Source organism: Lissotriton helveticus, chromosome 1_2 (genome assembly GCF_964261635.1).
Source record: "Lissotriton helveticus chromosome 1_2, aLisHel1.1, whole genome shotgun sequence".
Classification (NCBI taxonomy): Eukaryota; Metazoa; Chordata; class Amphibia; order Caudata; family Salamandridae; genus Lissotriton; species Lissotriton helveticus.
This window is the reverse complement of record NC_136058.1, coordinates 358,978,907-359,003,381: the sequence shown is the minus strand read 5'-3', so window position 1 is coordinate 359,003,381 and position 24,475 is coordinate 358,978,907. Positions and strand designations below refer to the sequence as shown.

The window sequence follows — 24,475 nt, the reverse complement described above, 5'->3', positions numbered from 1 at the left end:
AGATGCATTTCCATGTTGCGCCCACATTGTGAGCTGTCATAAATTGTGGTTGAGGCCGCTTTCTTTTATTTTTTCCTATTGTGTGCCATAGTGTGATGCACAAGCCACATACATCCAGGAGGTGTGAGTCATGGCCTATAGCATGTGCAGGATCACAGGGTGCTGTTCCTATGCAGGGAGAGCCGGGACTGCATTCATCGAGCTGATGAGTATCTGTAGACTTTGCCCCTTCCCTCCTGTTTCCATCATTATGGCTTCTATACATAACAACCTCCAGGAGCAGCTGCTGTGAGACACACCCCCAGCACCGCTGACCCATGGGCAGGGTATAAAGAAGAGGCTGGACTCTGACCTCTGCCCCGTATATAAAGAAGGATGCTGGACTCTGGAGTCAGTCAGTGGCAGAGCCGGGGAGAGAGAGGCAGCGGTGGCCCGATCACAGGAGCCTGAGTGAGTAACTCCTACTTCTGCATGAATGTTACACCTTGTGGGTGCCCCTGATGGGAGAGTTACACAATGCAGCACTTAATGCAAAGGAACTTGTGTTTATACCTGAAGGGCACATTCTGTCGAGGATATTATATTATATTATATTATATTATATTATATTATATTATATTATATTATATTATATTATATTATATTATATTACATTATATCACATTATTTTTTTATTTTTGTATTCATAAAGTTTTATATAGCGCGGACTCGACCCAAGAGGGTATCAGAGCACATTACATTTAGGATCGTTGTGTTAAAAGTTACATCAGATACACGACCATAGTAAGGTATAGTGCACAATAAACAATGATTCGTAGGAGGGAGGGGAGGGGATAGTATTGTATAATATTCCCTTACACTATGTAACATTATATTATATTACACTGTTATATTATATTATTACATGAGATTATAATATATTATACTATATTATGTTATATACATTGCATTTACATAGGGCTCCAAGCCTCTGAAACTGCAGCAGAAACTCGCTCTGCAGACAGGCAGCAAACTGCTCCATTGACTGCTCTTCGTTGGAAGGGTCTGGGTTTGTAGATTGAATGGATGGAGTCTCAGCGCGGTGCATGATGGCTAGAGATGTGCTCTTATTGTGGTATGTGCCACTCTGCCTTGGTGTGTAGTGGAGGTGAAAGCATTGAGAAATCAGGCGTTTATTCTTTGTAAAGTGTTTTTATGTGAGGTGGGGGCTGTGGCGTATGTGAGTAGTGTTTTAGCATTGTGTTTAGTGGCAGCTGCAATCTATGGGGGAAGGCGTGCAAATTGGGTGAGTGTGCGTGCAAATAAAAAAAAATCACAAAAATTAAAACATACCGGAATCTAGACCATGCAACATCATCCTCGCTTCAGACTTCTTCTCCTGAGACTGTAGTGCAGGCCCCAGCAAACTCCCTTGACCAACCCTGGCGCTGCTCTCATGCTGTTTAAAACCATGAGAGCAGCGCCCTGATTGGAGGAAGCGGCCTGTCGGCTCTCCTCAGCACGCTGGAGGTCTGCACTTGCTCTCAACCCAGCTGTCTTAAGACGGCTGGGTTGAGAGGTTTAAAGTGCGTATGTCTGACTGGCCGCCGCAAGACGGCCGGCCGGCCAAAGAGACATGCGCACTTTAAAGAGTGCACAGGCAGCCCTCTGCCCACCACTCCTCCTTGCTGCCGCTCAGCAAGCCACACCCCATTCTCACATTCTGTTCAGGACGAGATTTTGAAAAATAAATTGGTAATTAATGACCATTTTATTTCTCATCTCTGGGACTTTGGGGGGCATTTAAGTGGGGTGATGTTTCTCCGCTCCAATGAAGGAGCCGCCCCTGATTGTGCATGAAGGGCAGGGTCTGACCATATCTTGTCACTTGCCACACGTAGCTGTACTAGGATTGGACGATGGCGACTGAGAGGTAATTTGCATATTCCCTGTAAATTGAAGAAGATGATGTGCAGTGCTCTATAACAAAAATCATAGAAAATAATAAACATCAAATAAATATCTAACTACAGTCTGTTACAGCAGCCTCGGCCCACTCTCCCGTGTTCCTGCGCCGCTCTTCTTCCTGCCCATTTACTTTCACCTGTTTTCCCCTTATTTTTTACTGCGGTCTCCTTCCTTTTCTCCCTGTTTTTCTGAGTACTTTATCCTGCTTTTCCATCATTTTTTAATGCTTTCTATGCGAAGCAACTCGCAGCTCCAGCGCCTTGAGACCCTCAAGGGTGAATTCCAGCACTCTGTAAATCCTGGTTGATTGATTGACAACTGGTCCAATCCCTTTAGAATCTCCTTTGCCCTGACTGGTACATCCGGGATCTATAACATGTCCCTGGGAAGTATTACTCTGGCTTCTCCCTAATACATGATGGTATCCCACCAACCACCACGCAGAATCCATCTCCAGCACACGGAGGCCGCGCATGCGCATGCACAGAGCTCCAGATCACACAAGTCCCAGAATAGGAACTACATCTCCCTCACTGATCATAGGCACGCACAGGCACATGTTTCTACTTTTTAAGAAGATGGACACAGATTTGATCATTATTCAGGCTACACACCACCCCAAACAAATTTGCTGCAGTGCTTCGCACAAGCAGGAAAACACTGCGGAGGACCACACCCTGGCACTCTAAGGCTGTCATGGAGGACACACAGTAGTGGCCCATGGTGGGAGTGCTGCTGCATGCTGACGTGGGGAGGGGGAGCGGCAGGGTGGGGGGTAGTAAACTACGGATTGCGGCCGATTAGAGGTAAGTAAACATATAAATAAATAAAACGAATTTTGTTGCGCCCTGGCATCGCCAAATGCGAAAACAACACAAATTCCCGTTTGGTAATGTCTGATTCTGGTCAGCATTAGTTTTTGACACAAAGCCCAGCCCGGCTATTTCAGTGGCTCAGCCTTTGCATCAAAACCTAGGGGCGTTTGTGATGATCTGGTCTAGGAACACCCCACATACTACAAACTATATGGTGTCTTTTGTCACTTTGCGAAGCCTACCATCCCTGGTGCGAAGCCTTAGCAAATCCGGCCCTTGGAGCTTAGCCCAGGTCCAATTTTCTTCCACCAAGTATTTCTCAGTTGTATGGCGTTTGTTGACATTTGTCAATATACATATTTTATTGAAAATTCAAATTACATTTCTTTTTTGGTAGGTAAAAATTTTACAATTAGAATTTTTTACATTTATAAACTGGTAAATGTAGACTCGCGCTTCAATATTTGAAGAGCATTAGTGTCCATTAAAGAAATATACAATAAAACAGATCACTTATTTGAAAATATTAACACTGTGGCACTAAGATTTGGGAACATCTGCAAAAGTTCAAGCTTCATAATAAAATGTTACACCGTTTAAAAATCTTTATTCAATTTACATAGTTAACAGCCAGGCGGTGGTCCCTAAAAGCATGGGGAGACACCGAAAATAAAATCTAATTCCTGCATCTTTTAACAAATATAGACAAACATGTTTTTTTCCCCTGTGTATAAATCAGTTAAACCGGAAATCGCGTCTTAAATAAAATTGATACAGTTCAAAAATCTCACTCAGATAAGTTAAATATGTTATTATGAAACACCATATATACCAATCTTTGGCTCTATAAATTGCTTTTATACAATGGTATTCTTTTACATACAACTGTTAAAGCCTGCGGTACCCAGTGTTTCAGTTCATGAGAGCATCATCCTTCACTCCAGCCCCAGGGCTACTGTGCCTTATAAATTATTAATAGGGGATGTGAGGGATGCCAGGCCCATCTGTTTAGAGAGATGGAGTCAACAGTGGACACAGCATGTTGAGTTCTTTAAAGGGGCGAACCATGGCTTCCGGACTTGTGCCAGCAGCCTCCTCTCTGATTACTGGACCACACTGCTATTTAACCCCTTCGGTGCTCATGACGGCTCCACGCTGTCATGAGTCACGGTAGGCGTGTGCTCATGACGGCGTGGAGCTGTCATGCCGCTGCCGCTCCTCCCACGCGGCACTAATTCCCCGCCTGTGCAGGAGAATTAATGAGTGGGCGGAGTTGTGACGGAACCACGCTGTCTTGAGCACACCACGTCCTTGAGGCATGACGGCGTGGAGCCGTCATGAGTGGCGAAGCACCTCATCCATGCCCAAGCCCCCCCGCGCCATCGCTGAATTCGCGGCGAAGGGAAAGGGTTAAAGGCACATGGCCCCTTTTACTCCATGAGTATGGGATGCATGGACCTAGTTGTCATTATGACTGTTGGGGTCGAGGAGGTCACTGGGCTGCCATGATGGAAGTCCCCCCACCAGGCCAAGGCCTTCCTTGCCCATATAACCCTGCCGCCATCTTCCATACCCGCAGTCCGCGAGATCCAGTTCCTCACTTCTTCTTCCCTCGAGTTCTTTCTGACCATCTTTTGGATTTCTTTTCCTTTATTCTTGTCGAATCCCTGGAAGGTTTCTTTGACTCCTTTCTGTATTTCAGAATATGTGTGTGTTCTGCTGCCTATGTTTTTTCAGTCACCCCTTACTGGGGCTTTCTACTGGGACTAGTATTGGGGCTTTCCATGGGGCAAAGATTTCCAGCACTGCAGACAAATAGATTTATGATGGGTGGAGCACTGGCTGCACACTCACGACAGGGCAGTTTTTCTGTTTTTGTTGTCATTTGTTGCCATCACTGGGTCTCCTGTGGATCCTGTGAGGTATTTTAGACCTACCTCTCTTTGTAGCACCCCAATATCTCTGTGACCTCATAATCTCTCTCTTTGTTGTGGGACCTATAGCCATGCATTTGGGACCTCCCACTCTCTGTGAAGTCCTTCCTCCACTTGGGGTTGCAGCCCTGGGGCCCATTCTGTGTTCTTGCCATAATCAATGTCTTTCGAGGCCTCGTCCCCCTTACTCTGTTCTAAACTTGTAAGTTGTGTGCTTTGAGGGTCCCACGCTTTGCCACCCCCTGATTTTCCATTTTGAACTCTCCTTGGTTCCTCAAGTTATGTTCACCACAGTGGGTTCACTGCTGATGTGAAACCCACCCTTTGAGTGGACAAACATAAGCCCTATTTTTGGTTGAAATGGTGAGCGTCCAGGTCCAGCTCACCCTCCCCGTAGAGTAATACCCAGAGTTGTTGAGAGGTAGTCCACTTGGTGAGGTTAAGACCCACCTCTCTAATTTTTTTATATGGTTAGCGAAGGTTTAAGTGTTTCTCCCTAAAAGTGATAACGAATATTCAGAGTCCTTCGATGTTGCTTTGAGATTTCCTTTTTATTTTAGTTGGTGACAGGTTCTTTATACCAATGTGAATTTAATCCAACATTATATTATGCATGTGCTGTGATAATGTTCAGTGAGCTGCCGACACGTGTTTCGCCCCCTATGTGGCTCGATAGCCTGGGGCTTTCTCAAGACTGCAAAGACACGAACAGTATGGTTGTAGTCTAACGTAGATTTGTGACAAGCAGAGTAGGTGCATCCACCACCATACATAAGGAAGAGACATTAGGGATCATGTGGAACCGAGTTTAGGGATAGGTTTAGGGAAAATAAGTATTTTAAGCCCATTTTCATCAGGGGCTAATACCCATTCCTTTAACTATAAGGTTCATGCAGGGTAAGCCATGTGGTTGGGTGGTTACGATTAGCAGTTAATGCATGGTACTGGCTTGCACTATTTTGTTGAGTTAAGTCACTCTTGTACAATTTACGATAAGTGGCTCTATAGTGAGAAGTGAGGTAAGATGGGGCTGGTAAGGGTAAGGGGAGGGGGTATGGTGTATAAGAAAAGCCTTTAACTGATTGTGCGACATAGTATCATAAAGACGTTAGGCAATTGCAATACCTCTTACTGTTAGTTAAGTTGTATGGGAGTTACCTAACTCGCCTCTCACATACATGGTCCTGATGAAGACACCTACGTCTTCAGTGCTTAATTTGAGCCGGTGGTTTCGGGTGCTCGGCACCAGCACCAGATTGTCAGCACTGGCTCTAGCGACGGTCCACCTCATGGTGGCGCTCTCTGTCTAATTTTGAGATGAGCACAACAACAGGGCTTAATAAGTCAATGTACATTAAAAACAATACCTGCCACTCACGCCATTATTATAATTTTAAATAGTCCCAATTGTCACACTTGTTGGAGTCTGATGGTTAGTAATTTTGTAAGTACTGTCATTGGCAGCACTGGGGGGGCAATGGGTGGTGCAAGCTGCAGTGGCCTCCTGCCAAGGGCACTGGCACTTTCATTTTTACAAATTAAGTACTAGTTCGGTTAAAGAAAATCAATTTTATTCAGTTCACAACTTACCTTAGCACTGAAGCCTGCGGGTTCGACCAGCCTGAAAGTCTGGAGAGCAGGTCTGCCTCTGAGCAGTACAAGAGTCAGAAAAGTAAGTAATTTGTACTTTTCAGAGTAATGACAGGTGCGCAAGATCACACTCCCCATCTTCTTCACATAGTTGGAGACAAGCTTCCTGTCCTTGATGACACCGCTGCCAGCATCTGCCTTATAATGCAGATGCTTTGAAATGTACCTTGGCCATGTCCCCTCTTGCCTGGGCTCACACCACTCCCCTCCTCTTGTCACACGTCGAAACTTGCACTTAGGGGTGAACTTTAGTGGTGCTGGAGAATAAATAGCTCTTTCCAGATGGATCGAGGCCGGACTTCTCCAGAAATGGTGACCTGGCTGTCCTCTCCAGAACATTTCTTAAAACATAGGGTCGAGGGCTGCGTTTCAACACCATTTCCACACTTTAAGATCATGTGCTGACCGGAAATGTGTGAACTATTAAAACGCTGCCCCTCCAGGGACATTTGGTGCTTATCCTATTGCTGAATGTTACCATCCCAGGCGAATCCCTTTTTTTTTTTCCTATGTCTCATTTCTTTGTTATGCTATGTTATGTTTTAACGTTTATTAGAGCACACTATCACCCAAGAGGGTATCCTGGCGCTTGGGTTGGTTGACCCAGTTCCAGAGACTGGACTGAAATCCCTGAGAGTTCCCACATCCAGTTACAAAGCGTTTCTCTTTAAATAAGATGGCGACTAATGATGCACTAAAGTGTGCAGGGCTAGGAGCTAGAAAGCAACCAAAGAAAAAGTGGCCCCGTTTAGGCCCAATACCCCTAGTAGAATGGAAGGATCAAAAAAGACTAACTTTGCATTTCTCTATCTCTATTCAGTCAAATGGTGTTAATATTCTAAAATGTATTTATAACTGATACTAGTATGAGGCAAGGAGACATTGCTTGGCTGGAAGAAGGAATCTGTGCCAGCCGAGGAGGGCAGCTCCTGGAAGCTGCAGCATAGCTGTTCATGTGATGCCAGGGTCTGGAGCAGACGGTTGGTGTCAGCAGACACCGAGGTGAGGGCTCACATTCTGTGTACCGGTGTAAGCTATGCTTGGTTGCAGCAGTACACACACCGTTTGTGCAAATGTTTTGGGGATCAGTGATTTATGTGTGGTAGTTTATGAGTGGACAGTGGCTGATAAAATTCACCGAGCAAGGCATTGCTTAATTTGAGGCAGTAGTTGCCTGTGCTTGGCACCGGTGCTTAATTGTCAACATCTGCGCTTGTGACAGTCTGCCACACGGTGATGCTTTTTGGCTAATTTAAAGGTAACTACAACAACAGTTAATTATTTATTCAATATACATTCAAAATGACTATTTCCTACCGCCCATCTCATTCTTATAGCTTTGGGGGCCTGAAATAGTCCAAATTGTCCCACTTGTTAGGGCATCATGGTTAGTAGTTGTGCTGTTACTATCACAGGTGTAATGTGTAACCCTGGGCCAAGTACTACGCTATGCTTGCGTAGTTTGTGAAGTTTGCGCTACTTCGCACTACGCGAATTGCACGTCGCACAGTGCAAACACGCTTGCTCGCAGTCCTCAATATACCCTTCCCACATAGGGTGAACAGCAAAACACACAAGATGATGGCAGTTCGGGCTGGACTGTTCCCATGAGGCACAGAGTCAAGACTGATTTGCATATGGCCATTTCAGAACTGGGGTGGCTTGGGGGAGCAAAATAACGATGGATTAAACCCAGATCTGTGACAGGGGGTGAATGTTTTGCCATTGTGCAACATTCCGTACATCATCTTGTGTGTTTTGCTGTTCACCCTATGTGGGAAGGGTATGCCCAGACGTGGGTCTCTTGCTCACTACGCACTGGAGTCAAGCTATCCTGGCTGAAGATGGCTGATAGCAAGAAACTGGTCTTGGGATGCTTGATTCTGGTCCAGGGAAGACATGCCTTGGCAGTTCGGTCTGGACTGTTCCCATGTGGCACAGGGTTAAGACTGATTTGCATATGGCCATGTCTGAACTGGGGAGGCTTGGCGAGCAAAATAACAATGGATTGAACCCAGATCTGTGACTGGGGGTGAATGTTTTGCCATTGTGCAACATTCCGTCCATCATCTTGTGTGTTTTGCTGTCTCACACTAGTAACAGCACTCTCACATCCTCTCACACTAGCAGCTACACACTGCCAGAAGCACTCTCACATCCTCTCACCCTAGAAGCTACACTCTGCCAGAAGCAGTCTAACACTAGCAGCCTCACGCTGCCAGAATCACTCTCATATCCTCTCACACTAGCAGCTACATTCTGCTAGAAGCACTCTGATATCCTCTTACACTACCAGCTACACACTGCCAGAAGCCCTCTCACACTAGCAACTACACGCTGCCAGAAGCACTCACACTAGCAGCTACACGCTGCCAGAAGCACTCTCACACCCTCTCACACTAGCAGCTACACGCTGCCAAAAGCACTCTCACATCCTCTCACACTAGCAGCTACATGCTGCCAGAAGCACTCTCACACTAGCAGCTACACGCTGCCAGAGCACTCTCATATCCTCTCACACTAGCAGCTACATACTGCCAAAAGCACTTTCACATCCTCTCACACTAGCAGCTAAATGCTGCCAGAAGCACTCTCACATCCTCTCACACTAGCAGCTACACACTGCCAGAAGCATTCTCACACTACCAGCTACACACTGCCAGAAGCACTCTCACATGCTCTCACACTCGCAGCTACATGCTGCCAGAAGCACTTCCACATGCTCTCACACTAGTATCTACATGCTGCCAGAAGCACTCCCACATCCTCACACTAGCAGCTACACACTGCCAGAAACACTCTCACATCCTCTCACACTAGCAGCTACACGCTGCCAGAAGCACTCACATTAGCCGCTACACATTGCCACATGCACTTTCACATGCTCTCACACTAGCAGATACACACTGCCAGAAGCACTCTCACATCTTCTCACACTAGCAGTTGCACGCTGCCAGAAGCACTCTCACATCCTCTCACACTAGCAGCTACACGCTGCCAGAAGCACTCTCACATGCTCTCCAACTAGCCGCTACACGCTGCCAGAAGCACTCTCATATCCTCTCACTCTAGCAGCTACACCCTGCCAGAAGCACTCTCACATCCTCTCACACTAGCAGTTACACGCTGCCAGAAGCACTCTCACATTCTCTCAAACTAGCAGCTACACGATGCCAGAAGCACTGTCATATCCTCTCACACTAGCAGCTACACACTCCAAGAAGCACTCTCACATCCTCTCACACTAGCAGCTACACGCTGCCAGAAGCACTCTCACACTAGCAGCTGCACGCTGCCAAAAGCACTCTCACATCCTCTCACACTAGCAGCTACATGCTGCCAGAAGCACTCTCACATCCTCTCACACTAGCAGCTACACGCTGCCAGAAGCACTCTCACATCCTCTCCCACTAGCAGCTACGCGCTGCCAGTAACACTGTCACATCCTCTCACACTAGCACCTACACGCTGTCAGAAGCACTCTCACATCTCACAAACTAGCAGCTACACGCTGCCAGAAGCACTATCATATCCTCTCTCAATGCCAGCTACAGGCTGCCAGAAGCACTCTCACATCCTTTCACACTAAAAGCTACACGCTGACAGAAGCACTCTCACACTAGCAGCTGCACGCTGCCAGAAGCAATCTCACATCCTCTCAAACTAGCAGCTACACGCTGCCAGAAGCACTATCCTCTCACAATAGCAGCTACACTCTGCCAGAAGCACTCTCACATCCTCTCACACTAGCAGTAACACTCTGCCAGAAGTACTATCATATCCTCTCTCAATACCAGCTACAGGCTTCCAGAAGGACTCTCACATCCTCTCACACTAGCAGCTACACGCTGCCAGAAGCACTCTCACACTAGCAGCTACACGCTGCCAGAAGCAATCTCACATCGTCTCAAACTAGAGGCTACACGCTGCCAGAAGCACTATCCTCTCACACTAGCAGCTACACTCTGCCAGAAGCACTCTCACATCCTCTCACACTAGCAGCTACGCACTGCCAGTAACACTCTCACATTCTCTCACACTAGCAGTAACAATCTGCCAGAAGTACTCTCACAGCCTCTCAAACCAGCAGCTACACGCTGCCAGAAGCACTCTCACATCCTCTCAAACTAGCAGCTACACGCTGCCAGAAGCACTATCCTCTCACATTAGCAGCTACACTCTGCCAGAAGCACTCTCACATCCTCTCACACTAGCAGCTACGCACTGCCAGTAACCCTTTCACATTCTCTCACACTAGCAGCTACACGCTGCCAGAAGCACTATCCTCTCACATTAGCAGCTACACTCTGCCAGAAGCACTCTCACATCCTCTCACACTAGCAGGTACACGCTGCCAGAAGCACTCTCACATCCTCTCACACTAGCAGCTACACGCTGCCGGAAGCACTCTCCCACTAGCAGCTACAGGCTTCCAGAAGCACTCTCACACTAGCAGCTACAGGCTGCCAGAAGCACTCTCGCATTCTTCACATATTAACTCATACGTCTGGCGGGGGTTTGAACGTCCACCTTCATTGACCAGTGAGTTGTATGTGGTTTTATGGAAGGTGAGTGAGTTAATGCAAGGATGACAAGATTGGCAGAGGAATACACGCATTAGTGAAAAAATGGGTGAGTGACTGAAGGTATGGATGGATTGCATGGGTGCTACCAGGCCGGGTCTGTTATAGGCATGACCTATTGGGATTTAGAACTCTTCCACATCTGTCTTTGTGAACTCCACAAAAGAGCATTTCTATGTGTCAAAGCAAGCCTGGGGTGGGAGGGGCTGTGTGATGCGAGCAGTAGAGTAACTAGTTCATCTCTGGTTGAGAAGTGTTTCTTCACAGAAGAACTGTAGCAAGGAGTTTCCATTGGGTCTGCAGCACAGGTAGAAAACAAGATCTGTATTCGTGGAATCCCTCGAGTCCAAGGTGCAGGGAGCCTCTTATCTTGCACACATACCATTAACATTTACAGCCCAGGACAATTAACGCCTGGTTTGAAAAGTAAACAATGGCTAAGAAAACTATTGTGGAGAAGGGTAAACAAAACTAATTAGAATTGCTACCGAAGACATTTTATTGTTCAGACACACAAAAAGGCATTGTCAAAGCAACTGGGCCTGGCTTTTTGTTTGGTGAAGTGCCAGGCAATAGTTGGTCAAGTCTGTGTGTGATCTCCCAGTTTTCCTAGAAACACTGTCCAATGTCAAAGCAACATCCTGGCCTCCAGCAGCTGGGAGCAGCTTTGCTGAACAGACCACGATAGCTTTTTGTTAGAAGCAGAGATTTAAGAGAAGAAATCAGAAAATCAAGTTTGCATTGTAAAATGTGTGAACTTAAAAGGTAGACACAGTAAAATGTGGTGTTGTATGTATTTTTGATCAAAAGAATACCTTTCAAGAAGGAGACATGTGCACGCATGTTGGGAATAAAGGTGTAAATACCGTAACCTGTCATAAAACAACATGTACTTCTTGAACAAACACGCCAGAAACAGCATTTAGAATGTAAATAAAGCAAATGCATCAAATAAACCACACTGTCAACCAACTACTTGAGCTCAATCACCACACCATATGGGAACACAATTGGACAATGTAACCATTCACAAAGTGATGGACTGCCCATCCATGGCAAACCATGAAAACACATGAAAGCCAATGGCTGCAGGAGACAGGAGGACCAATTTCATTTGCATAATGGTTATTGTACATAGTGGTATTCTTAGTGGGATCTGCCGAAAGCACCATATAACTAGCATAATATTTACATTATTAAACTAACTGCCACGTTCACACCTAGGCATTGCGGACACGGTGACATTTACACGAGGTGACTTATGTTGGTAATCACATAAGCAAGCAAGTTATCAGGCGAACCATAGCCATGAGTCATACGCAAACAAAGAAAATCATTTAAAAAACCAAGGGCCATATGTAGGAAGCCTAATTGCGCTTGCAAATGCTGAAATTCGCAGAGTTTCAGCATTTGCGATCGCAATTAGGGCAGTGTGCTATGTAGCACACAAAAACCCACATGCAAAATAAGGAATCGCAAAATTTGCGATTCCTTAGTTTGCTATTGCATTTAAGGAATCGCAAATTGCGATTCCTTAAATGCAATGTAGGAAGCACCCAAGTTGTGCAAATTTTGGCTTAAGGAATCGCAAAATACCACCAACTACGGGTTGCTGGTATTTTGCGATTTGTTTGAAAAATTCACTTTTTGGCTTTTTTTAAAGTGCCATGTGGATCACATACATGCCCTTAGGGCTAAGCATGAGCGCAAAATCCGCTCCGATCGCGGATTTTGCGGATTTTCGGTAAATCCGCGATCCGCGAACTCTCGCGGATTTACCGAGAATCCGCAATCCGCGATCGGAGCGGATTTTGCGGTCAAAAGTTCAAGCCTGCATAATTTACGATGGCGCCGGCAAGCTGCCAGCGCCATCCTCAAATGGTTACTTAATTAGCTTCCACAGGAAGCTCTAATAGATAAGATACAGCAGGGGCTCGAGCGCCTGCTTTATTTTAACAGTTGGAGCTTCCTGTTGAAGCTAATTAAGTAACTATTGCAGGATGGCGCTGGCAGCTTGCCGGCGCCATCGTAAATTATTTCAACGGTGGTGTCTTCTTTCGGGGTTCATTCGGGCACGACGGTCCTGGCACAAAAAAATAAACCTCAACAGGAAACACTTGCAGATATCAATAAAGCATGTGCCCTAGTTGAAGCTTTAATTCAGTGACTCATTGATCAGCCCAAAAATTAATCTGCTGCTCTGATCGGTCTCTGCCCTTTTATACACACAAGAGGCATGCTCGCATGGACGCCCCGTCCGTTTGGCCCCGCCCACACACTCGAGGTGTGCACCGTCTTCCCGCCATTTACCCACTATGATGGACATTTCACTAAAGGGACCCCTGCGCACTTCGGCGCGATTGCATAGTAACACACACTTGGTCGCTGGAACTAGTTGAAGCGCAAATGCAGTGACTCATTCATCAGCGTTGGGAGGCTGGGCAGATGTGCCTTCTTCCCAAATATACCATCGATGCTGACCTTTTAGACACACAAGAGGCATGTGCGCTCGCGTGGAAGCCCCGTCCGTTTGGCCCCGCCCACACACTCGAGGAAGCCCCGCCCCCAATCCGCAAATCCGCTGAATCCGCTAAATAGGCGGATTTTGCGGATCCACGATCCGTGGATCCGCTAAATCCGCGAATCGTGGATCCGCAAAATCCGCCCATGCTTACTTAGGGCATGTATGTGGGCCACATGTGCACACATGTTGATTTCAGGGGTGCAAAAGGGTGTCCTATTGACACCCTTACAACCCTGAAATTGCATTCTCAATTTGCGATTCTCTAATTGAGAATCGCAAATTGAGAATGTCTTCCCATTCATTCCTATGGGCCTTCTAGCCCATAGGAATGAATGAGAAGGTATTCCTTATTTGCGTATCTCAATTTGCGATTCGCAAATAAGGAATAAGTGGGATTTGCAAAAAATTTTGCTAATCCTACTTACATTGCGTTTTGCGATTCTCTAATTGCGATTCCCTAAAAATTGCAATTTGAGAATCGCAAAACACAAATTACCTACATATGGCCCAGAAAGGTCTGGGTTTAATGTGCTAAAGCATGCTGTGTTATCATATAAGAGTAAGACCCCCAGGGGGGAGTCAGCTGCTTAATGAAAGCACAAAAGCAGAGACTGAAGGATACACCAAAAGAGCAAGGAGCACTAGGTAAGAGACGCTCCACTGGCCAGGAAGTAATTGACAGGAGCTGAAGCCTGGCTAAAAAGAATAAGATGTGGCCCAAGGGCCAGAGCTGCCGACTTTGGAACTGGGGAACCAGATTGAAGTCTCAGCATTCGCTAAACATCTTGTGATTCTGGGCAAATCAGGGGATTTAATGCGGCTCACAGCATGTTCGCGCAGCACGCATGCCTCTGGCATGCCAAAGGCACAGCGCCAGCTCCCTGCCCGTTTTAACCCCCACCTTTGCTAACCTATTCCAGAAAGGTGCTTTTGGGACTGAACAACAAAGGTAAGTGCCATGGTTGTTTGTGTCTCAAACCCCAAATGGACACCCAAGAAAAATGATTTCTTTGCCCAGATTGTGGGATATTAATTCCTTGGATAAACTTCAGATGTAACATTTCAATAAGGAACAGTAGAACAGAGAATTTATGGAAAGTCATCAGCTTGATATAGCTTGGATTACAGAAACATGGGCCGACCAGTCGTCGAGTCCTAACCTACTAGAAGCCACCTCCACCCCCAACTTCACACTTCATTCTGTAGATAGATCTCTAAAACAAGGAGGGGGCCTCATCCTATTACTCAGAGACAATATGCCTACTATGGTTAAAGAGGTACCCACATTAGAAAGTGAAGACTTTCAGTTCATGGTCCAACTCTCAAATAATCAATCCTGGTGGGGCATATTAATCTATCGCCCTCCAGGCCCTAGGACCAACTTCATTCAACATATTGGCACCCTTCTAGAGGAAGGTTTCACCAATAATGACTTCACTGTTTTGGTAGATTTGAACTTTCATCTTGAAAATCTCGACGATAGTGACACACCTAATTTAAATGAAACACTCGAAGGGCTAGGACTGTCCCAACTACTGGTAAATCCAACGTATATAGCTGGCCGCACTTTAGATTGAGGCTTCACAAAATCTTTCAGTGATCATAAAATACTCTACCCTGCTAACCTGCTCCGAGCAGGTCACCATGCAGTATTATTTGAAATAAAGGTTAGTCAAAAACGTAGTCCTGGTCCATCCCGCTTTCAAAACACTAACATATGCCTTGCAATAAACTTGAAGGCAAAATGTTAAACCAAATCCTATTAGACAATATACCCCTTCCTTCCAATAATGTGGAACACTCCTCCTCTATCTACACTAAATGGACTCTATCAGCTGCAGAGGTTATACCACCTCCGAACTCCCATAACGCTAGTAGAATTTCTCCTTCTGCCCCTTGGGCCACAGACAACCTCAGGCTCCAAAAACAAACATGTAGAGAACAGAAGAGTCTATGGAGGAAGAGGTATGACCGCAAAGAAAAATGAAAATATAAAACTTGCCTTAATAACAAAAGCCTTCTTTTCAAAGAAATAGCATCCTACTTCACACAAAAAATAATGGCCATGGAAAACTGATCCAAAGAATCTTTTAGGGTGATATTTTATTTAACTTGACCACCTAGAAGTATCAACCCAAATATTAGTCAAACATTCTGTAAAACTCTGGCTAACGTCTTGTTTAATAAGGTAGCTCAGATTTTCAGTAAATTTAATAAATATTTATCTCAAAATGTAACAACTCAACTCAAGTCACCTCTGACAAAATATCTTTCTAATCTCTAAAACATTTCTAGACTATCATTAGCTTAGGTCATTTCCCTTATTAAATCCATCAAATCTGGGTCGCCGAAGGACCCTTGCCCTCCGTCAATTTTGATTCAAGCTGCTGAAACTGTAGCAATGTGCTTAATTGACATTTTCAATTCCATGATGGAAACATGAATCCCGTCTGCCTTTTCAAAGCCAAAATATTAGAAAAGGCTGTTAATCTTGAGTTAACCAAGATGCTCGATACTACCCAATTTGGCTTTAGAAGTGGTCACAGTACTGAAACTGCCTTAATTGAAACAACTGAGGAGATCAGATCCATAATAGATGGAGGTGGGAACGCTGTACTAATACTCTTTGATCTGTCGGCAGCCTTTGATACGGTCGACCACAAGGTGTTTATTGAGTGTCTCTGGGCTGTCAGGATCGAGGAGTCAGCACTTAAAGTGCTAAAATATTTCCTGTCTAGGAGATTTCAAGTAGTAGTACTAGACCCATTGGTGTCCAAACCTTTTTCACTCCCTCAGATGTCCGTACTCAGCCCTACATTATTTAACATCTACCTGAAACCCATGGCCTTACTTATCAGATCATTTGGGCTGGACCTTGCTTCAAACGCGACAATACACAAATCGTGGTAGCCTTGTCTGCTTCAAATCACCCAGCAGCATCCACATTCCATGACTGCATGTCTGCAGTTAGAGACTGAATGAATATGAACTGCTTGAAATTAAATGCCTCAAAAACTGAGGTTATTATGTTTGGAAACTACCCTTCCTATGGACACCAGTCTACTGGCCAGTAGAATTAGGTTCCCCTCCTGAACCAGTATGCAAAGCCACAAATCTTAGAGTAATAGTAGATAACAAGCTGCCTTTTGGACTGCAGGTTAATGTTGTCATGTCGTCAACATTTCAAGTTCTAAGGATGCTAAAAAAGATTTTCGTTTCATCCCCAACAAGGCCTAAAAACAGTAGCTATGGCTCTCATACTTTCCAAAGCTGACTACTGCAATTTTCTTTCCAAAATCCTCAAATATCAGTCAGTCACACAGGCCATCAAATGTCTTCACTGGTTGCCTGTCAGAAAACAAATCAGATTTAAGGCTCTCTGCCATGCACATAAGGCCCTCCATGGAGAAGTCCAGACTGGCTCAAACAGGCTTTTAAATGGTATATCCCTAGAATAAACGAGAGATCCGTGGGTACTCGATAAGTAGTTGAGAATAGATTCAAACAATCAAATTGGGGAGGAAGTTTTGTAAACTCCACTGACAAAGAATGGAATGTCCTCCCTTTTTCTATCTGATCAATCTCAAATCTACTTTCGTTTAGAAAAAGCCTAAAGACATATGGCTTTTCCCTTCGTAGCGCTCTTCTCTATCTTTCCTAGATTAAAGTCAGCCCGACTCACTAAAACCTTCACCATTTATCTGCTCTAGATACTCCATCTTAGTACCAATCTTGGACTTGTTACATGTTACATGTTTCCTATGTTGCAGCGCCTAGACACCTCCGGGTATGTGTTTGAGCTTTAAAAATCCATATAACATAACATAACTCAATCTCCCTGTGCCTAGCAAAAAGGAATGTATAATGTAACCAATGCTCATGAAAAGCACTCCAATACTTTCGTGTCGAGTTTGCACTATTTAAAACTGCAAAACAAAGAAGAAAAAACACCTGAAAGAGCCACTCTGTGTTTTTCAAACAATAGGTTTGTTTGGCAGCAACACTATTAAAACCAGGACCTAAAACTACAGAGAAATGTCAAACACATAGACCTTAGAATAGGTAAGGTCTTGGCACAATATGCTTTTCCAAGCTGTATACAGAACATGGAGCCTCTGGCAGCCATGCAACAACTAAGAGCACCACAAGTGTGTGTTTAATCCTTGACAATCACAGGTGTTATGTGCTAGTCCATCTTAAGGTAAAAAGAATTCAATAAAAATCTACTTCCCTCAAGAAGATATCCAACGACAACTTCTTTAAATAAAGTGGAATACAAACAAGACCCACATTCATCCAAAAAAAACTAAATACAGCGCCTCAAAGCATATTTGACTTTTACTCAAGACGCTCTGTACCATGTCTTAAGAGCGTGGCCTGAGGTCGCAATCAAAAGAGGTATTACAGTGACCTGGAGCTAAAAGGAAAGCCAAGGCAGCTCTGCTCCTCCGTGTAAGGTAAGCACGCGTCGCGGATAGTTCGCAGCTCTTCAGTGAGTATCGGACTCACACAAGGACAACATCTGAAAAGAGAGCGCCCACAAGGAATGAGAGAACGGAGCCATATTATATCAATGGGCCGTTTCTTACTAGAATCTCCTGATGGTATTTAAAGATAGTGAAGCTAAAATGCTCCTCTGGGCGGGGCAAACACACCAGTAAGGATGAAAGCCATGGAAGCAGGAACGGGGGGCAGAAACTGACATGCAGGTCGGTGCATCTTCGGTGTGCGTCACACATTATTGGGGTACTACTATGTGCAACATTCGGTCCTTACCCACAAAACTCTGCGTGTTCCAATATACACTGGGCAATCCCCCCATAAATATCAGCAGGTGTGCGAGGAGGAAGAACCCCCTCTGAACACTGGCCAACAAGAGGTGCACGTGCCAAGATATAACATGTATTCATCACCCTGAGGAGCCGGAGGTGCTCCCGTGTGCTTCTTGCATGGCGCATTGTCGTTTTCGTTATGTTATCCTAATTGTGCATGTTGGGATGTATGACGTTACAATGCACACTTTTACAATGCTTACCTTTATAACGCATTTTTTACAACGCAACATCCATTACAACGCATTCCATTACAACGCATGCCATTACAACGAAATTTTAAAAACGACATTTACAACGCATTCCATTACAACGCATAATACCTTTACAACGCATACCATTACAACGCATAACATTACATTGCATGTTTTGGTAAGTATTGGATAGTGTAGGGGTAAAATTACTATTGTAACTCCAGGGGGTGCAACAGTAGGGTAAGTGTTGGATAGTCTAGGGCTAAAATTAGTATTCTAACTCCAGGGGGTGCAACAGTAGGGTAAGTGTTGGATGTTAATGTTATGCGTTGTAATGGTATGCGTTGTAATGACTGAGTTGTAATGACATGCGTTGTAGTGGTGTGCGTTGTAGTGTCATGCGTTGTAATGGTTGCGTTGTAATTGCATGCATTGTAATAGATGTTGCGTTGTAAAAGTTTCGTTGTAATGGTAGTGCGTTGTAAAAGTAGCGCTGTAAAGGTTGTTTCCCCGCACGTTGTAGGGTGTTTTTTCTTTTTGCACACGTTTTTCAATATCACGCTTGCTTTTGAGCCACATTGTATTTTCACACAGAACCAGGATATGTTTTCAATATTTATCCTTTTCCTGGGGTTTAATCTGAACCACTTAGGCAAGGTCAGACTGTATTGCCCCATGTTATTCTCTCTGGTCAGACACTAGCACCTAGAATTAATAAAAGAATGCAGCTGCTGTTTTGAATACACACATCGTGTCATATAACTGAGGACAGGGGTTCTACAAAAACACACTCACAGAGCAAAGGTCCAGAGATAAGAGTGTTGTGTCAGCTCAGATATAGAACATCCACCCATGTATGCTGAGGTACTGGGAATGACCCAGAGATCTATAATTTATAACCACTTACCTTCAGTAGTACGGGAGGGGTCTAGGCAGATCTGTCAGATAAGATGACAGGGCTTTTTATTGTATACGGTCCATTAACCATCCTGATGACATAATTGACATGCATTTGTTTTCTAATTGTGGTGCAGTTATTGCATCTTAGAGCACAATAGTTTAAATAAACATTGTACGAGTGGGAGAGTGAAAGGGTGTGTCCTGTTACCATGATCCCTGTAAGGGTCGAGAGTCCTATGTTCTGGGGTGCCAAATCACTGATCTCTCTGGGAAAGTTAGGAGGGCAAGTGAGGCACTATAGCTAGTCTGACTCAGTCTCATGGACAGTGCTGTCGTATGGTGACTCAGTCCCTACATACTGATGTTCTATGGTCCCAAACATAGTTCTGTTCTTGAGCAGCATCCCTGTAACAAAGCATTAGCAGAGCTCATGGTAAATTGTTTCAATGGTTAAGCATGGGTGTAAAATCCGTTCCGCTCGATTACTTTTTGTGGATGCTGCTGGATATTTGGATTTTTGCAAAACTGAAAGCACTCTGCAGGTGCAAAAGTTTAATCTTATCATTAGTAACCATTCCCTGTAGTGCTTCCTGAGGGGCCCCTTCAGAGTTCATTTGCCTACTTGCAACTATTCTATGATCCTGCTCTGACCCTCACAGCAGGCTCAGAGAATAGCTACAAGTATACAACAAAGGTCCTGTTAAAAGAATTACACTGCAACAGAAAGCAATTACAGACAAAACTGAAAGCACTCAGCAGGTGCAAAAGTTCAATCTTATCATTAGTAACCATTCCCTGTAGTGCTTCCTGAGGGGCCCCCTCAGAGTTCAGTTGCCTACTTGCAACTATTCTATGACCCTGCTCCGACCCTCACAGCAGGCTCAGAGAATAGCTACAAGTAGGCCACAAAGGTCTTGTGAAAAAAAATTGCACTGCAACAGAAAGCAAATTACAGATAAGGAAGCAGGCGCCAGCCAGACTGGAAGTTTAAATTCAGTGACACATTAATCAACCCCAAATTAATTCATGTCAGTTGAAGCAGGGCAGGTGTGCTTGCTTTTTTTCACCCCCATAATCTACAGTGATAAACCAACCAGAGAGTGGCAGTGATGTACCAGAGGGTGGCATGAGTGTACCAGAGGGTGGCAGTGGTGAAACAGAGGGTGCTGTGAACCTGTGATGATGAACCAGACGTAGAAACAACATAGTCACGGCCGTTGCGAGCCGACAAGTAAGTTCGCAATTGCGAACTGGTACACAACCCTCGAGAACTGGCAGAAATCCTTGCGAACACAAAAAAACCCCAAAAATCCGCAAATTCGCGAGACTTCGCGGATTTTGCGGATTGCGAATCCGTAAATACGTAAGTTCGCGGATTGCCAATTCGCAAAATCCGCCCATGCAAGGTAATGTGAACAAGAGGGAAAGCTTGTTGTGCTGAAGAAAAGTACAGGGTGATGTGCATCGTGGAAGCAGTAGGGAAGCACCTCCGGTGAGCACAGGGTGATGTACCTCAGATGAGCACTGGGTGATGTGCCTCATGAGAGCTATGGCTGGTATGCTGAAGAGAGCACTGAGTGATGTACCGTAGAAGAGGACTTGGGATGTGTCTCAGGAGTGGTACACCTGAGAGGAGTGTTGGGCGATGTGCGTCAGTGATGCACTGGGAGTTGTGCCTCAGCAGAGTACTGAGTGATGTGTGACTCAATATGTGTAAGGTCTAGAATTAGAATTTTAAAATCTCAGAAGACGCTTGGGAGAGAGAACTTTGGTTCATGGCGTGTAGGGTCTCGGGGATGAGTAAACGTTTATTGCATGAATCGCTCTCTATTCCTGAACGATTGAGGGCAATGAGAATTATAATTCACATTTCTTTTCACACAGTGAAAGAAATTTTATTTCGGCCAAATGTTGCGGTAACTTGATAGTCCGTATTTGATATTTCGTACCGATACCATTTACCACCTGTAACTGCCTGACATTTTATCCCCATAATAGCAAAGCACACTCACAACACACTAAATTATATTTTTTTGCAGAAACTCTGTTTAATAAATGATACTTCTTGAACTCTCTGAGGACAGTGTTTGGAGGCATTACCTGGCCGCTACTGTGTCCCGCCGCTGGTCTCCCTGCCGCTGCTGCACTTTTCCATCAGCGCAGCGCGGCCAAAGGGGGGACCACAATCCCCAGGTGTCTTTGCAGCGGAAGCCGCCACTGCCTACACGCGCCCGGAGGTGCTTAAATTTGAAGAGAGCCCCTGCGTCACGGTACCGCGCGCGGGCCAAGCCGGGCAAAGGGTGGGCCGTCTGTGGCCATCTGGGGCCGGCAGAGGCCGGGCTGGGCCACCCCCCTAAACCTTGAAGCAAGGTCAGTGCACAGTAATATCATGGGGAGACGCACAGCCACCACAACTGCCACAAAGTTCCACCACTATTACTTCCTCCTTTGAAAGCATGCTAGAAGACGCTTTCAACATGGTCACCTCAGAGATCGAAATCACTGAGAGGAGACTTTCTATGGGCCAACTAGCATCCCATATTCGTATGTCTGATGATCCAGAGAGGGGTGGTTCTTCGGCACCTCTGCCGCTATCACCTAGTATAATAATTGATAATTCGATTCCTCAAGGCAAGTCATCTGTGGACCCTGTGTCGGACATTAATGCCATCAACATCCTGGAATCCCAGCAGGACTTTAAAGTAAATACTAGTGTCACCAAACCAGTCGTAAATACAAAGAATACGGGGGAGAAAAGGAAGAGAGGTACCTCAAAAATGACCATCAATAAGAGGAAACAACCACCCCGCAATGTAACTCAACCAACTCCACTGAGTATGTGGTCACGTGGAGCAAGTGGAACAGGTGGGGTGGCAGTCAGTACGACTGCGCAACTAGATGATAGCACGGTAGACTTAACTGGAGTGACATTTAATTGCATCGGCATACAAACTGAGTCAACATTTGTAAATGGTATACAAGGAAGGCCAAATGAAAACTTAATTGATACCATAGTGGACTCCACTTTTAATCGTTTGAAAAGTCTAATGGATAAAGAATGTAATACTATTTTTAAACGTTTGGACAGATTGGAAAGTTTGGTGAAGAAAGAGGATGCCAAAAGAAAAGGGGCTACTATTATTGATCAGATTAGGGGTGAACGGCTTTTGAAGGACATGGAAGCTATAAACAAGGGCATTGTGGGGAGAAGTGACAACTGTACTACATCTGGTACCAACATTGTTTGTGAAAAATGTGATGGTAAAAAGAACAGTCTGTCAACTAATCTCACGCCCAGTACTGTGGTTAGCACATTGCCTTTGTTAGATGCACCTGTTGTTAACAGGCCCCCCGAGTCATACTTCTTCATTAGCAAGAGCACCACCTGCTCTATCTGTGTTAGCCCCCCTGAAAGTGGTGTCAGGTCTTAATAACAAGTCTATTCCCGATACACAGGTCTAAAAATACGCTGAGGCTGTTCTGCACATGCTCCCAGAAGCTTGCCCTTATGTCATAATTCTAGTTGGAGTACCTCCATTAAAAGAAGATCAAAGCGAGTCCTGGGTCAAACTCAAAAACAAGTGCATTGACTGGTTATCTAAGTACAAGGGAACGGGTATGGAGATTGCCAATGAAATTTTGATGGTGCAACGGGTGGGGTGGGTCGGACCCTCAGTTAAGAATATTATGGGCGACAGTATAGTCGTGAACTTTAGGCATCCGACCCTGGTGAAATGCATTCTGAAAAGCCATACCGACCACTTTAGCATTCCAACCGTCATAACCTCACTACCACTTGGTTTCTTTTATAGACCACCCCAGAGAGCTTGTAATCCAGCTACCTCAACTTATTCTATACAAAACCGGTTCTCCGCTCTATCGGATCTAGAGAGACAGGACTGACTACCAAGTAATCCATTAAACAGTACAGAACGGCCTACGGTTGTACAACTTGATAATCAGGCTTTGATTATACCGTGGTGTGCCGGTACTCCTCAAAAAACTTCCCCGGTAGAATCGTTATTACCCTGTCTTGTTATTAGTGATTCCAGATTTTTAGACCAAGATTTAAAAATACTTAGCTGGAATATTGCAGGTCTAAACTCTAAAGTAAATATAGCAGAGTGGACTGAACTGGGTTGTAATTTTGACATTTTAATGTTTAAAGAAACATGGTGCACTAGTAGCTTGCTTCTTGAGGGATTTGCTTGCTATAATAATACTGTACCCAGCCCCGAAGTTGGCCGACCCAGTGGGGGATTATCTATTTGGATAAGGATCACCGCAGGTAGGTAGTAATATTAAATCCCTGGAGACAAATAATGGCAACTTTCAGGCCACAATCTATTCATTTGGGATTACGTTATGTTTAATACATTTTTATAATAATGATTTTACATCACAGCCGAATAGGAATTTTATTGATTTATTTGAATTTATTGACAATCTGGTAGATGAACATAGGTATGGCAAATTGGATGGAATTTGCTTGGGGGGTGATTTTAATGCACATTTTCATAACAGAATAGATAAATCTGTTGTTACATCGGCTCGGGCAATTCCATGTAAAAGGGGGGTAGAACTGCATAACCACCTATCCACTCGGGAGTTAACTACCGTAATGGATAAAGTTGGCTGCAAGTCTGATAAAGGTCCACTGCCCACCTTTAGAGGACGTGGTTGTTCATCTACCATTGATTATGTTTTCATATCTTCCTCCCTCGAGAATTATTTAGTGAAGTTTTATGCACTAGCTACAGTGACCACAACCCAATTCTGACAACTATTAGATTTGTTAATAAAATTTTAAAACGGAAAGAAATAGGGGCAAAGAACCTGGTAGCATCGACCGACAAACTCAAAGTGATTTGGAAGGGCATAGATAACAAGGCCCTACTTGCAAGTACTATAAAGTCCTATCCCCTTTTTGTGGAGACGTGCCTGTCTAGTAGATGCTCAGGCATAGAGATTATCCAGGCCTTCACCGGGTTATGTGCTGGTATTAAACATAACATTTCTATACATGTCGCAAACTCGAGTAAGAACCCTAGATGGTTTGATGGCACTTGTTCCCGGGCGAACAGAGAACTCTGTGA

At 44.8% G+C, this 24,475-nt stretch overlaps 1 protein-coding gene across 2 annotated transcripts in view; it reads left to right on the top strand.

Annotated features, from left to right (window-relative positions):
- The window catches only part of LOC144804996 (membrane-spanning 4-domains subfamily A member 4A-like), a 138,988-nt gene that overhangs the window by 45,663 nt on the left and 68,850 nt on the right, over positions 1-24,475 (top strand). The window contains exon 1 of one of the 2 annotated variants that reach the window (XM_078671936.1): positions 394-450. The exons of the other annotated variant lie outside the window; for it this stretch is intronic. The gene's annotated coding sequence lies outside the window, so the exon portion shown is untranslated. Of the gene's footprint in view, positions 1-393; positions 451-24,475 lie in introns of those variants that run through there. 2 annotated transcript variants of the gene reach the window in all.